Raw genomic sequence first — 15,580 nt, 5'->3', positions numbered from 1 at the left:
GAAAAGACAAAAGTGGTCGAGGCCACAGAGGAATATCAGTGAAGATGACATTGTTCTCATCGTGAACGACTCTTCTCCACGAAATTCATGGATGATGGGCCGTGTAATCGAGACCATGGAGGATGCTAAAGGACAGGTTCGACAGGCTCGAGTGAAGACTAGCACTGGCGTGCTATTGCGGCCTGTGACCAATCTTTGTTTATTGGTTGAAGGTGAATTTTGTTTTGTTACTTTGATGAGACAGCGGTAAAGGCTGGTCTCCACCGGTGAGTCATGTGCTGGTCACCTCTGGCTCCAAAGATTTTTTTTTTGGGACATGTGGATTTTGCTTTTTTTTTTTGGCAACCTGATAAGACGGCAAAGGCTGATCTTTTCCAGTGAGACATGGGATAGTAATCTCTGACTCTGAACATTTTTTTTGTGCTTTCAAACATAAAAGAGTTCCTGATTTGAAGAGTCTCTTGTACAATGGACATTATTGTTGAACATTTTGTATATTGATATTTGTAGTTGTAGCTTAGAATATTTGTTTATGGCTCCAGGTAAATTTAGATTTGTAATTGTTAATGCTTGCAAAGACAATTAGGGGCCGGAATGTTAGAGCCATAGAAAAATATGAATAGGTTCGTTTAAATGTGAATATATGTTTATTTGTGTTCCATTTCAGGGGGAAGTGTGCGCGGATCTTCGCGTGATCACCAAGGATGTCAATCGCCGGGTTTGCAACCTGGAAGACGCCGCGAGTGAAGTCAACAGTGGCCACCTGGTCTGCCGGGATGACAGCCAGCAGGAGTGTGCCGGCGGCACGTCACGGAGTGGTGATGTCTCGGAAGTGATCGGGCCTGCGCGTGAGAGTGCTGTCAGCTGTTTGAACCTGGAGGCTGTGACTGACTCAACTAGCGATGCTACCTGTGGCAACAGGGCTAATACTACGATCAGTGGCGGCATGGCGGAAGTGACTACTGCAGGGCGAACAACGCATTTGCCTGGATAGCCAAAGTGGTCAGCTGTTGTTAAACAGGGGAAGCCACGGGCTGGTAATAAGGGAACCCGCGTCAACATTGCACCTGGTCTGAAGAAGAAGCCAGGTAAAGGCATGGCAATTGTGGGCACAGGAGCGGGTGGTCACCATATTAAAACAGTGATGACAAAACTGGTGAGTGTCTTCGCTACTAAATTCTCGCCTGATCTGGACACAGAGACATTGTCTGACTACCTTCGGAAGCAGCTTGGACGCGAAGTGGCTTGCCAGAAAATAGTCACTGCTAATAATAGATTAACCTCATTTAAAGTTACTGCTGAGTGTCAAGAGGTAGCTGAAATGTATAACCCTGAGATATGGCCGAATGGAGCTTATGTGAGACGCTTATGAGCAGCGCAGCAGGGCTGGTGTTACTGGCTCGAATGATGCTAGCTTGGGAGCGCAGATGAGTGGGGCTTAGGTGGGCTGCAACATTCGCTAGATTCAACATGGGTTTGAAAGTCCTGTCGTACAACTGTCGCGGTCTGCGCTTGGGGCAGACTGTGGAGGATCGAGCTCGGCGAATGGTTGTTGATCGCCTGTTGGAACAGTGTGATTTGCTGTGTTTGCAAGAGACGTTTCTGACAAAACAGGATCTAGAGGGATTGAACTCAATGAATGATAACTTTCATGGAGCGGGAGAGTCCAGCGTCGACATTAGTGATGGAATAATACGTGGATGTATTCCTGGAGGAGTAGCAATTCTCTGGAATAAAAGACTTGATTCCTGTGTAAATATAATTAGGCTCGGAGTGGACTGGTGCATAGCAATTCAGTTGACATGTAACGGAAAGGAATGTGTAATACTGAATGTTTACACCCCATATGAGTGTAATTTTAATGAAACTGAGTATTTGTATAGATTAGCTTTTATGAATTCTTTTATTCAGGAAAATAAGTGTTCTAATGTATTTATTATTGGGGACATGAATGCAGATATTACTGATAGTAAGTCTCTTTTTGCAAATCATTTGACGCAGTTCTGTGATGACAATGGCTTGATTTTGTCATCCAGAGACCTACTGCCTGTAAATAGTTTTACATATATTAGTGAGGCGTGGCATACGACCTCTTGGTTGGATCACTGTGTCGCAACAGCGGACGCACACGCTTCTCTGACAGATATGAGCATTCTTTATGATGTATCAACAACTGACCATTTACCATTTGGGATGGGGATAAATGATCAATTGTTGCCTCTAACGGAAAACTGTTGTAATGAAAGTAGACAGTATTTGGATTGGAGTTCTCTCGCACAAGAAGACATTGTATCATATTGTGCAATTACAGATATCATATTAGAAAATATACATCTGCCTCGAGAAGCAGTAGTGTGTAGAGATAATAACTGTAAGAACTCTGATCATATATTAGCTATTTCTTCTATGTATGAGGATATAATTGATTCATTGATTAGGTCAAGTAAATGTTTTCAAAAGCCTAAATTTAAAAAGAAAGTAAAACCGGGATGGAATGCTCATGTGGCAGAATTCTATGCAAAGGCACGTGATGCTTCTAGAGAGTGGATGCTGGCTGGAAGGCCAAGATGTGGTCCAATTTATAAGTATAAGAGGGTCACTAATGCACAGTATAAATATGCACTACGCTTCATTGTAAAAAATGAGCAGGCAATGAGAGCTGAATATGGCCAGAAAACTGCAGTGTAACAATACATATGAATTTTGGAAGCAGGTTAGGGCCATGAAGACAAAAAATTCTCTGCCATGTGCTGTTGATGGTAAAACTGGAACAGATAATATCTTGGAATTATGGCGGCAACATTATAGTAGGTTATTTAATTGTGTACAGAGTAACACTTACTGTGTGAATGATGTTGACAGCTCAGATACAATCCTTTGTCATGAAGTACTGAAAGCTATCTCCAATTTGTCAAATAATAAAGCTATTGGTTTGGATGGCATCTCAGCTGAGCACTTAAAGTTTGCAAGTGCGAGGTTACTTCCCCTGATCTCCATTTGTTTTACAGCTTTTTTTGTTCATGGGTTTTTGCCTGACTCCATTCTAACTGTGCTATTAGTTCCTGTTATTAAAGATAAAGCTGGGAAGATTGGTAGTTCAGATAATTATAGACCAATTGCTTTGGCCAGTACTGTGTCGAAAGTTCTTGAAGCAATATTGCTGGATAAAATCTTAATAATTGTTACATCCTCAGACAGCCAGTTTGGTTATAAAGCAAATTTAGGTACAGATATGTGTATCTATGCTCTTAAAGAAATTATTAGTAAATATAAAGCTCAAAATTCATCCATTTTTATCTGCTTTTTGGATGCATCCAAAGCCTTCGACAGGGTAAATCACAGGAAGCTGTTTATGAAGTTGATACAGAGGGGTGTGCCAAATTATGTTGTTCGAATTTTAACCTATTGGTATGCTCAGCAGACGATGAGAATTAAATGGGGGAACAGTGTCTCCTTACCATTTCGCGCCACAAATGGGGTTAGACAAGGGGGAGTATTACCCCGGGTTTTCACCGGTTGCGGTTGCGGTGCGGTTGCGGTGCGGTCCGGCGACGCAAGCAATTAGATTCCATTCATTCGAATGGTGCAGTTTACACCGCTTGCGGGTGCGTTGCGTGTCGACTGCGGAAGGCCTGCGGCGTGCCGCAAGCCTTCCGCAAGGATAGACCTATTTTCTATTTTTGCCGGACGCCGCAGCGGTAGGCCTCCGGCAAATGGCAAGCTAGCACAAAACACATCGAGCGGGACAGGAAGACCGAGGCAGTTTCAAAACAAATTTCCGGTTACCTTTCAGAATAAAACACTCGCCAGCTCCTATTTCGCAAGTTTTTCAGCAAAACGTGACGTGGGCGTCGCCGGGCCATGTGCTCATTCACGGTTTAGACACCAGCGAACATGGACGAGGAGAGGTTTATATTGGAGGTGGAAAACCACAAAATAATATATGACACGGCACATCCTTTTTTATAAGGACTGTAATGTATTGTGAGTTTGATGTTCGCGATTGCTTGTTGTGCCCGTCTCGCTTGCCGTACTGAGCGGCAGCCGGACGCGGAAGACAGAAATAAAGAGTGGACCCGCACTGACCCGACTCTCGTTATTAATATACTTTACAAGGACAACCAAAAAAAGGATGCTGCATGGAATCTCATAGCAGAAGAAGAAGAAAATGTTAAATCAAAAGAAGTCCACCTCTCGTTGTGAAATGCCACATGATCGCGCGCGGTCCCGCGAGACACGTTGGGAAGTGGGCGGCGACGGAGCTGCCGGACCGCAGCTGTGCGGAGCCGGTGTGGATTGACAAAAAAATTGACCCGTCCGGAGCACGCAGTCAAGACGCACCGCACCGCAACCGCATCCGGTGAAAACCCGGGGTTATCCCCAGTTCTTTTTAACCTATATTTGGATGAGCTGTCAGTAAGGCTGAAGGCATGCAATACTGGCTGTTATAGTGGTGATTTGCTGCTAAATCATCTGATGTATGCAGATGATTTGGTGGTTTTCAGCCCGAGTACTGCTGGTTTACAACAATTGCTCAACACCTGTGCTAGCTATGGCTTGGAGCATGACATCAAGTATAATGCAGATAAAAGTATGGTTATGATATGTAGAACGAGGGAGGACAAAGGTCTGACATTTCCTGCTTTTTATCTGTCTAATATTGTGCTTCATGTGAGGAATAAAATAAAGTATCTGGGACATATATTAACAGAAGATCTGTCTGATGATGATGACATGTATAGGCAATGTAGGACATTATACGCACAAGCAAACACTCTGGCACGCAGGTTTGGTTTCTGTACGGACGAGGTGAAGATCGAATTGTTTAAATCATACTGTACACTGCTGTACACAGCTCACCTGTGGTCAAATTACAAGAAAGGAAGTTTGCAAAGGCTGCAGGTGGCCTACAATGACGCTTTGCGGGTGCTCCTTAGGAGACCAAGATGGACTAGAGCAAGTGAGCTGTTTGTTACAGCTAGAATAAATGTATTACAAGCTACTTTGCGAAAGCTTGTATACAGTTTTATTTGTCGCTTGAATAGGACTATGAATGAAGTGGTGCTGTCTTTGACTGATATTAAGTGTAGTGCTGTACGGTATCAGTCTAGGATGTGGAAACATTGGTATGACTGCCTGATGACTGTATAACCGTCCCCCTGTTTTTATTGTTTTTTATTGTTTTTATTGTTCTTTTATTTATTTTTATTTTTTTATTATTTATTTTATTTTATTTTTTTGATGGTGTATATTTTATTTGTTTGTATTGGACTTAGAGTCTGGAATAAAGTTGAATTGAATTGAATTGAATTAAAGAACAGACTTCCACCGGGATCGAACACATTAACTTACAATTCGTGTCCGCAGTGTTTCGCCGCTCACCCACGCAGGAAGGATGTAATGGTTTGCTCCAAACCTGTAGTAATCAATTTTAAGTGTCTTAGCAACCGGAAAATTATTGATAAAAACTTAGTCATGCTAGATCACATTGAATATTATAATAATAATAATAATAATAATATAATATAATAATAATACCATCTTATATGTTTTTTTGTTTTTTTGCTGATAAAATGTAAACATGCAAGTGACATTTCAGTCATAAAATATGAAAAAAAGAAAACACCCACTAATTCTGGCCAGCAGATGGCAGCATTGTATCTCTTTTCATTGGGATCCTGTGGACACGTGTCAGATTGGAACAACTTATCGAGGCACTTCTCGCGAGCGCTCGGCACTTGCCGAGTGTCTGCTTCGAGGGTGACGTTATATTGTGTGTTGCAAATTAAAAAAAAAAAAAGAAAAGAAACGAGCGATTGTGATACTTGTCGTGAGCGCTGACACTCTTGTCAAGCGTCTGCTTTGAGTGTTACGTCACTAGCATTAACAAGTCACGTTTTACAATATTGACAAGAGCAAATGGCTGTTGTCAAGTGATTTGTTTTGACGTTTATAATAATAATAATAATAATAATAATAATAATAATAATAAAAAAAGTGCCTGACTGGGATCGTACCCACTAGGGGTGTGAATTGCCTAGTACCTGACGATTCGATTCGTATCACGATTCACAGGTCACGATTCGATTCAATACCGATTAATCCCGATACGAATTTATAAGTCGATTGTTGCGATTTTTTTTCATTCAAATTTAGAAAATACTAATCAGTAAGCTTGTAGAGTGTAAGATTTATATGAAAATGTATTATTTATTTATCTGAAATTTCAGTCTTATAGAGGTTGTAATCTGTTTCATGTTTGAACAGCATTAAAATAAAATATTAAGTCTTAATGTTCCGTTCATATAACATTCTTCCATGCTCAAGGTGTGAATCCTAAAAAAAAAAAAAAAAAAAAAATTCTGCAGATTATTGAATCGATTCGAGAATCGCGCGATGTGGTATCGCGATATATCGCCGAATCGATTTTTTTTAACACCCCTAGTACCCACTATCTCATGATTCGCGTTTCAGTGAACTACAGTGACTTCAGTGATCCACAGGGAGTACGAACTCGTAATTAAGTGATTCACGGAGAGCTATCTCGAATCACGTTTTATTTACATAATCGATGGATGCACTTAGGGTTAGTATATTAATTTGTTTATGTAAAACAATTGAACAATGTCCATTTCTGAAATTAAAGTTGGGGGGGGTGGAGAATAACATTTCCGCACGGAGATTCGAACTTGAGACTTCCGTGTCACTGCAAGACCCCTACTCTAAAGTACTTACCGCATGAGCTACTTGACTTGGTGAACGACAGAGCCAATTGGCGTATTTGCAATTGAAAGTCTCATCTGATGCTGAATGGGATCAACGCTAATTGGGGACACGTGTTTAATAATTTCACTATAACGCATTTCCTGATAGTCAGTCGGTATACTTATCCGTTTACATAATTACCACGGAAACACATGTGCAATGTACAGTCGGCGGTGGGATTTGAAACTGCGACCTCCTGCTTACTGTACAATGCACTCTCCCAACTGTGCCACTGAGCAGTATCAGAAAGCCGGTCAAGATGGTCTGTTGTATGTATGGAAGTGGGCGTGGAACGTGGGACAATTCAGTGTCAGTCCCATTGAAAGTGAATGGGGAAAAGTTCATATTTAACATTAAATTATGCGAGTACTGTAAGTAATATGGAGTCAGACGATATATACCCCGAAAGGCGTGAATTTTCTCAGCAAGTTGAAATTTGAACGGTGTAAGTTGGAAGTATTATGTGGGAGTAGTTTGACGGCAAAAAAGTGAGGAGAATAAAATGCTATAATAACTAGACTAAGCAATTTCTGAAGAAATTGCGTGGGATGCTGAAAGCCGAATGCTAATAGCTGAATGCTAAGCTGACTGCTAATAGCAGAATGCTATTGTTATCATTGAAGTGTGAAATGTAATTGAGAGATGTCTTGCTGAACCAGAATGCATTAAATAAAACTTATGTTAAATGAATAATGAAAGATACATTGGCTGTAAATTACATATGAGAAATTATGAATGAAAAGACTGAAGTTTAAATTCAACCAGTCTGAGACTGGTATCGAACCCTCACCTCCTGTTTACCGTTCAATGAGCTACTGCACTGCCAAACTATCCACTGACCCATAGAAGACTTGGTGGCATCATTGAAGTGTTGTGAAATGGAAGCAGCGAATGTGTCATTGAACGAATGCATTCAAAAAAATGTATGTTAAATGAATAAAGAAAGATAAATTGGTTGTAAATTACAAATGAGAAATTATGGATGAATTATAAATGAAAAGACGAAAGTTTTAGCTTTAACTAAAAAAAAAAAAGAAGTATGTCTTACAGTGTATCTTTATTGAAAAGTGACATATGATGCTGAATAATGGGGACCACGTGTTCAATCACTTCAAACGATAAATACCCCGAAAGGCGTGAATTTTGTCAGCAAGTTGAAATTTGAACGGTGTAAATCGGAAGTATAATGTAGGAGTAGTTTGATTGCAAAATGTGTTGAGAATAAAATGCTATAATAACTAGACTAAGCAATTTCTGAAGAAATTGTGTGGGATGCTGAAAGCCGAATGCTAATACCTGAATGCTAAGCTGACTGCTAATAGCAGAATGCTAATGAAGAGTCAGAAAAAAAAAAAAAAGTTGCTCCATCGGGGATTTGAACCGGTGAACCACACGAAGGGCTGTCTTCGCTATGTAACTGGAGGTTTGAACCGTTTACATAATTGTCACGGGACATATGTGCAATGTACATTCGGCAGTGGGCTTTGAAACTGTGACCTCCTGCTTACTGTACATGCACTCTCCCAACTGCGCCACTGAGCAGTATCAGAAAGCCAGTCAAGATGGTCTGTTGTATGTGTGGAAGTGGGCGTGGAAAATGGGACTTAGAAAAACTTCAGTGTCAGTTCCATTAAAACTGAAGGGGGTAAAGTAGATCTTTAACATTAAATTATGCGAGTACTGTAAGTAATATGGAGTCAAACGATAAATACCCCGAAAGGCGTGAATTTTGTCAGCAAGTTGAAATTTGAACGGTGTAAATCGTAAGTATTATGTAGGAGTAGTTTGATTTCAAAAAGTGTTGAGAATAAAATGCTATAATAATAATAACTAGACTAAGCAATTTCTGAAGAAATTGCGTGGGATGCTGAAAGCCAAATGCTAATAGCTGAATGCTAAGCTGACTGCTAATAGCAGAATGCTAATGAAGAGTCAGAAGAAAAAAAAAGTTGCTCCATCGGGGATTTGAACCAGTGAACCACACGTAGGGATGTCTTCGCTATGTAACTGGCTCAAGCGCTTAACCCCGTGAGCTAACTTGACCTGTGAGCATCAGAGCGAATTGGCGTATTTGTATTTTAAAGTGTCACCTGATGAAAGCCATCAGCGCTAATTTGGGACACATGTGTTTGATCATGTCAGTATAACGCATTAACTGGTATGATAGTCAGTTGGTATACTTAAAGGGACACTTTACTTATTGATCCATTTTTAGCAGCAAAAAGTTGCTACTTTTTCAATAATTAATTTGGTGACGTGATTATTTTTTTATGTACATTTAATAACTTTTAAACCATTGTTAAAATGAATCGAACGCCGGCATGTTTGTTACACGTGACTAAATAACCCGGATGTTTACGTCACTAGTGTGTAAACGCTACACTATGGAAGCACTATGCAACGCAGCCGTGCATCTAGCGTCAAACCCGGAAGGATTAAACCTTATCGCTTCGAGCCAACACGACAAAATAACACTACCGAAGGAAAGTCTGCCTTGGATGTGAAAGTTGTGGCGCCAGATGGTCTTTTCGGGCACAAAATAAACTTTGACGAACGAGTGAATCAGGCGGGGGGTGAGTGGTGCTCGTGCGGGAGCTGCAGGAATGGACAATCCGCTAATGAATGTGTGCTGTCTGGAAATGAAAGAACTCGAGGATCGGTTCCTTGCGGACAATCTCAACTGCATCCTGGAACATCAGACATTCAACATGGCAATACTAAATAGACATTCTCAGGATAGCTTTGGTTGCGATGAAAGATGTGAAGAAGAAAAGTCTTGGAGGAGCAAATATCCAACAGGTAAAGTGACACACAGTACGAGCAATGCAAAACGTGTGGAACTGATGAAATATTTCAGGAAAAAGAAAAAATAGTAAAATTAAATGTATCGTCGTTACAGCACCCAACCTCCCCTAGCTGTTTTTTTTTTCTTTTTTGCGTAGCGTCCCACTGCGGTCAGGCCAGCCGCCACTCGAAAAGACGAAGTCAAGCCAGCCGCCCCAACGATTGTTAATACTGTGCATTACGGTAACGTGCCGACGTGCCCCTGCGTTGGCCACCTTCAAATGAATTATGAAATAAAACAGTCCGTGCAGTATAATAACCAATGCCCCCCCACCCCCGAAACATGCCTACCTTTCGCTTTAAATTTGCTTCGCTTCTCCGAGATCTTTCAGTGGCCGTAGTAAGACCTCGATTTGTGCCGGCTGTTGTGAGAGTGAAGGCTCCGTGTTGCTAGCAGTTGCGGCTCCTCCATCGGCTTGATTATTTCCCACGTCTGGTTCTTTAAAGATACTCGGTACTGCGTTGGGCTTTAGTATTAGGCGTGTGGCGTACCCCATCTCAAATTGTAACATATATTCGAAGTCCTCATGCCTGAAATGTTCGCTGCGCGCACGCCTGCTTGTCCTTCGGGAGGTTGACAGCACTTAGCAAACAAACCATTGTCTACTCAAGTAGCTTTTTTTTTTTTTTGGGGGGGGGGGGGGGGGGTCTCGCGGGTTTTTCCTTGCCGACGCCTTGCAAAATTTTGCAATACAGTAAGGCATAACTGACGTTTGTGTCTTCCTCGTTGTTATGTCTGCGTGAACTACTGTTCCCCAAGCGAGTATACACACTAGTGACGTCACCACTTGGGGGCGTTGCAACACGGAAGTACTTCTATGATGAAAAAAGTTAAATAAATCAATATAGGAGTGTATTCTTCAGCTCTTATGCATGTTTCGTAGCTATACTAACTATTTACTGCCAATCAAGCCATACATGTAAAATTAAAGGAGCCTTCCTTTAATATCCGTTTATGTAATTGCCACGGACATATGTGCAATGTACAGTCGGCAGTGGGCTTTGAACCTGCGACCTCCTGCTTTCAGCATCCCACAATAATAATAAGTAAGATGAAAGAATCTCAATAACATTCCCACAATTATGAGCAACACATTTCTAAATAGGCTGCAAGAGTATGGCGTTAGATTTGTGCCACAATTCCGTGCGTAACAAAATGTGTTTCGTACGTACAAAATGTGTTTCGTACGTACCAAAAATGTGTTTCGTACGTACAAAATGTGTTTCGTGCGTACAAAACAGTCCTCGCGCACGCTTGCTTCGTCTCTCCTCAACACGTACGAAACTTTGATTTACGCTTGCGATGCAAGGGTCGAGGCGTGATATTTGTGCCACAATTCTTAACCAATCAGGAGTCGGACAGGAAAGCAAATCCTGATTGGCTGTTTAATATCCAATCAGGCAGAACTTTGACAACGTGTCGTCACGCCGCGTTGCATCATGGGCGCTTCTTCGATTTTTTTTTTGATTTTTTTTTTAAACAAGCACTCGGTCCTTTCCTGTTTGACTTTTTGTCTGTATTTCTGCTGATTTTTATTTACTTAATCGAAGTTTTGTTATGTTACGGGATGAATCAGCTCCTAACTGCTTTCCTGCTTAGCGGAAGAAGGAGGGAAAACAAGTTTTAGCGCTCATGGTGATGTTGGATGACGGCATAAAATAGAAGAAAAAAAAAGAGAAGAGGCTAACCCGCTACTTACGTTTTCATTATGGTAAGTTACAAAATACTGTACTCTATTTAAGTCAGTAAATCCTATAGTTTTGTCCTCTTTTTGATCGTGCTACTATCATTACAATCTTAAACAATGCATGCCATCATGAGTGGTGTTGTATAAGAAGTAGAAAAGAAAATGTTAGACCATCCATTTTTCTTTAGTAATTAGTGCCTGGTACCACTAAAGGTATATCGTGAATAACAGAAAACATTGAATACATAAGAGCACTGTGTTTGGCAGTCCAATGCCATAGTTATTGACGTAAGAATTGAATTCATTTTGGTTACAAGACAACCATACACCATGACTAGCAGCTGTTGAAATAAACATGTTTGCCCAAAATAATTGTTTTACTAATGTGAAAACATGGTTGATCTTGTCATTTTTCCATAACAACAGATAGACAATTAAAAATCTGAGCGCTAACCTTGGGTTTTGTTTTTATTACCAGGCAACAAAGATGACAAAGGACCCAGAATGCACCTGATGACACCACAACAGAAGTGTCAAAAACACCACGAGAAGCAGAAGATGAAGAAGTGGAGTGGAAAAAATATTGATATCGCGCTATTGGCCCATGCAATATGCATATAACAGACATGCAATAAGTTTCATATGGAATTTTTTGCTTTTATCTGAATTTGACCAGTCAGCCACTTGCTAAAATGTGCACCACCATCCACTAGTTGAACATTATTCAAGTCATTACAATTAAATAACTCTGAATACATTTTACTGCATGAGAAATATAATTTGTTCATTAGATAATAAAATCATCATCAGTCATTTCTTTAGATCCATATTAAATATTGCAATATCTATTGCTATATTCAGCAAAATCGCGTATTGCATGATTTTCCAATTTTGTACAGCCCTAATTCCTGACGTTTTTGAGCCAGCTGATGAGACCAATTTGACTTAGTCATTAAAATGTCTGTAGGAAGAGTCAGAACGTGAAGCTTGAGCTTGACAGCAGAGAAATCAAGAGCTCCTGAAGAATGACAACATTAACATTGGACTATCATAATTTGAAGTTCGAATAGTTGTAATGGCCTGTTTTGCAGCATACCAAATCAAACATTTTTAAAATATTTTTTCTCCTGTAAGTTGTCGACACTTTTACTGAACTTATTTAAATGTGTCTTGCAAACAGTATCATTGACAATTAGAAAAATAAAAAGTGTCACACACACTGTATTCGGAACAACCTGTAAACAATAACCAAAATACTATTGCAGGTACAGTGCCAATGCAGTACATGACACATTTATGGTTTCAAGATTAAAGTGCGGAAGTGCACACACTGCACATTTGCCCATCATTGACCAAGAAGACCTCAGAGTACTGTACTCACGATGATGTATTGAGAATGCAAGACCCAAGAGGTTCCACAGATGAAAATATATTACACATTGTATTTGTAATTTACACTTAATGATGCATTATCGATCAACAAACAGCAAACTGTACATTTTGTTTTTAAATCAAATGAATCGTCCTCAGTTACAGTGCATCTTTGCAGTTTTTATTTCAAGTTTTACACACAGTAGGCATGGTAGACTGCTATTGTGGAGCCATCCATCGCCGTCCCATCCATCTCAGCTGTACTCTCTATCCTTAGACATCGTATTGATGACTGTGACCCGGATATAGAAACGATGCGCAATCTGGATTGGTTTACCTGGTAAATTGGAAACAAACAAAAGCTCAAGGTTATTAATTGTAAAACGTGAAACAATCATATCCATCCATCTTCATGTAGTTATGGGAAAACAATGTGACCATCCATGTTTCTACAGTTTCTTGTTCATGTTAAATGTCTAGTACAACTAAGGGTACTTCATAACCTCTGCAGCTATAATATGATGCTCTTTTGAGGGAGAACAGTCAGAAGACCTTTGCAATAATCAAGTCTACTGGAAATAAAAGCATGAGTCAGGTTCTTCTGGTATGGAGCATGCAACCCTTCGGTCGAAGTCTTTTAGGTGGTAAAAGGCTGCTTTAGTGATTTGTTTGAGATGGCATTTATGTGCACAAGTATACAGGTAATGACAACAAAATTAACTCGTGAATTGAATTCAAGAGCTGATATCTCGTAATTTTCCACGATTTTCTAATCAATATCACTAACGTACTTACAAATCAGTAACTATGGCATTGTGTTAACAGTGCTTTTGGACATTCCATGTTTTTTTCTGTCTGTTAGTTACACGATATACATTTGGTGGCACTAGGCACTAAAAATGCATAAGAAAATAAAGAAAGGGGGTGGCAATTTTTTTTTCTTCATCATAACTATGCACATCCATTGCCAATGTCGTGTATATAACTATTACATACAATTTTGATTGTCTTGGAAGCCTGTGTGTGATAGTGGCCAAGTTAAAAGATGCTACTTTTAAGCTACTTACCGTTATGAAAATGTTGAAAGTAGTCTTCGATTCGGAAGTTAGCGTCCCCCCCAACGGTCATCCAACGGTCCCATGAGGGCTAAAACTTGTCTTCCGCTAAGCAGGAAAGCAGTTGGGAGCTGCTTCACCCCGTAATATAACAAAACTTTTGTTAAGTAAATAAAAGTCAGCAGAAATGCAGATAAAATACAAACAGGAAAGCACCGAGTGCTAGTAAACAAAACAAAACATAACAAAAATCGAAGAAGCGCCCATGATGCAACGCGGCGTGACGACACGTTGTCAAAGTTCTGCCTGATTGGATATTAAACAGCCAATCAGGATTTGCTCTCCTGTCCGACTCCTGATTGGTTAAGAATTGTGGCACAAATATTACGCCTCGACCCTTGCATCGCAAGCGTAAATCAAAGTTTCGTACGTGTTGAGGAGAGACGTAGCAAGCGTGCGCGAGGACTGTTTTGTACGCACGAAACACATTTTGTACGTACGAAACACATTTTGTACGTACGAAACACATTTTGTACGTACGAAACACATTTTGTTACGCACGGAATTGTGGCACAAATCTAACGCCATACAAGAGTGGTTGAAGGATGAGCTTGTGAGGAGCGCCTCGTGTTTGTATCTACGTGTCCTCCAACAATAACGACCATATTGATCATTTTACCATGCACCAAAATATTCTCGTTTGTATGTCAAGTGTTTTGATGGGAAAGGGGCTCCTCTGTTTGCGATAGTGGCGGCATGAAATGATTGTGCAGAACACGTCACGGTGCACAAGAGCGCATGCTCAGGTACTGCGGTACGTACTGTACGTTTACCGTTTTGACCGTTTGGGAATGCTGAAAGCTGAATGCTAATAGCTGAATGCTAAGATTTGAATGCATGTGGAATGCTTATGAAGTAAATTGAGAGATATATTATGAAATTATGACCTCCTGGTTACCAGACAATGCACTTTACCAACTGTGCCAACTAAGTTATATGTATGGAAGTGGGCGTGGAAAGTGATACTTTACATTGAAAATGAATGGGGAAAAGTTGATATTAAACATTTAATTGCGTAAATACTGCGTGGCAAAAAAGTGTGGAGAATAAAAATCACAATAACATATATGGGAATGCTGAAGCATTCCCACAATGATGGCTCCTGCATTAGCGTAGGTTATTGATACTTGCGTACAAAATTGGGTTACATTGCTGTCTCAGGAATGGAACTCTGTTGTAAATGGAGGCCCCCTGTATATATTTTGTAATAACAATAATAACAACAACAACAACAGCAATAATAATAATAATAATAATAATAATAATAATAATAAATAAATAAATAAATAAAACAGGAATTAAACATGCTCTGATTTTGGCCTTATACTTTGAGCTATCATTTATCAGATATCAGGGTTGGGACAAGGAGGGTTCTTTAAATATGGGACAGTACATTGGAACCCCAGAACACAAACAGGTCAAACAACCCAAAGTTTGACCTCAGGTTTACAGGACTGTGTGAGCCAGAAGTCAAACAAGAATCCAGAACCCAACAACAATTATGACGAGATGAGACAAAACAAAGTGGAAAATCTGCTGTCATCTTATTGCTCTCCCTTGCTAGTCCAAATGAATTATTATCTTTTCTTGAGCTTTTCTATGCACAGTATTCCAAAGCCAATAATTACTTGAAATTGAACTGAAAATCCGAGTTAAAAACAAACGAGTCATTGAGGTACGAGGCTCTATTGTAGTCCGGGAAACTTTAAAGGAGACAACGATGGATCACCGGTGGAGCAGATCCAAATGGGTTTGTATAGGCATCCCACATTTATTAAATGGTACATGCCACACAAG

General features: G+C 40.1%; 1 long non-coding RNA gene across 1 annotated transcript; it reads right to left on the bottom strand.

Moving 5' to 3' along the window:
• Positions 1–12,827: 12,827 nt before the first annotated feature.
• Positions 12,828–14,101, bottom strand: LOC144014869 (uncharacterized). The gene is made up of 2 exons (XR_013282607.1): positions 13,736–14,101; positions 12,828–13,005 (listed from the first exon to the last, which is right to left on the bottom strand). It is a non-coding gene; the product is annotated as an uncharacterized LOC144014869 (long non-coding RNA).
• Between the last annotated feature and the right edge of the window lie 1,479 nt (positions 14,102–15,580).

This window comes from Festucalex cinctus, chromosome 2 (genome assembly GCF_051991245.1).
Source record: "Festucalex cinctus isolate MCC-2025b chromosome 2, RoL_Fcin_1.0, whole genome shotgun sequence".
NCBI classification, from domain to species: Eukaryota; Metazoa; Chordata; class Actinopteri; order Syngnathiformes; family Syngnathidae; genus Festucalex; species Festucalex cinctus.
The sequence above is the reverse complement of the archived record's forward strand: the minus strand, read 5'-3'. Positions and strand labels throughout refer to the sequence as shown.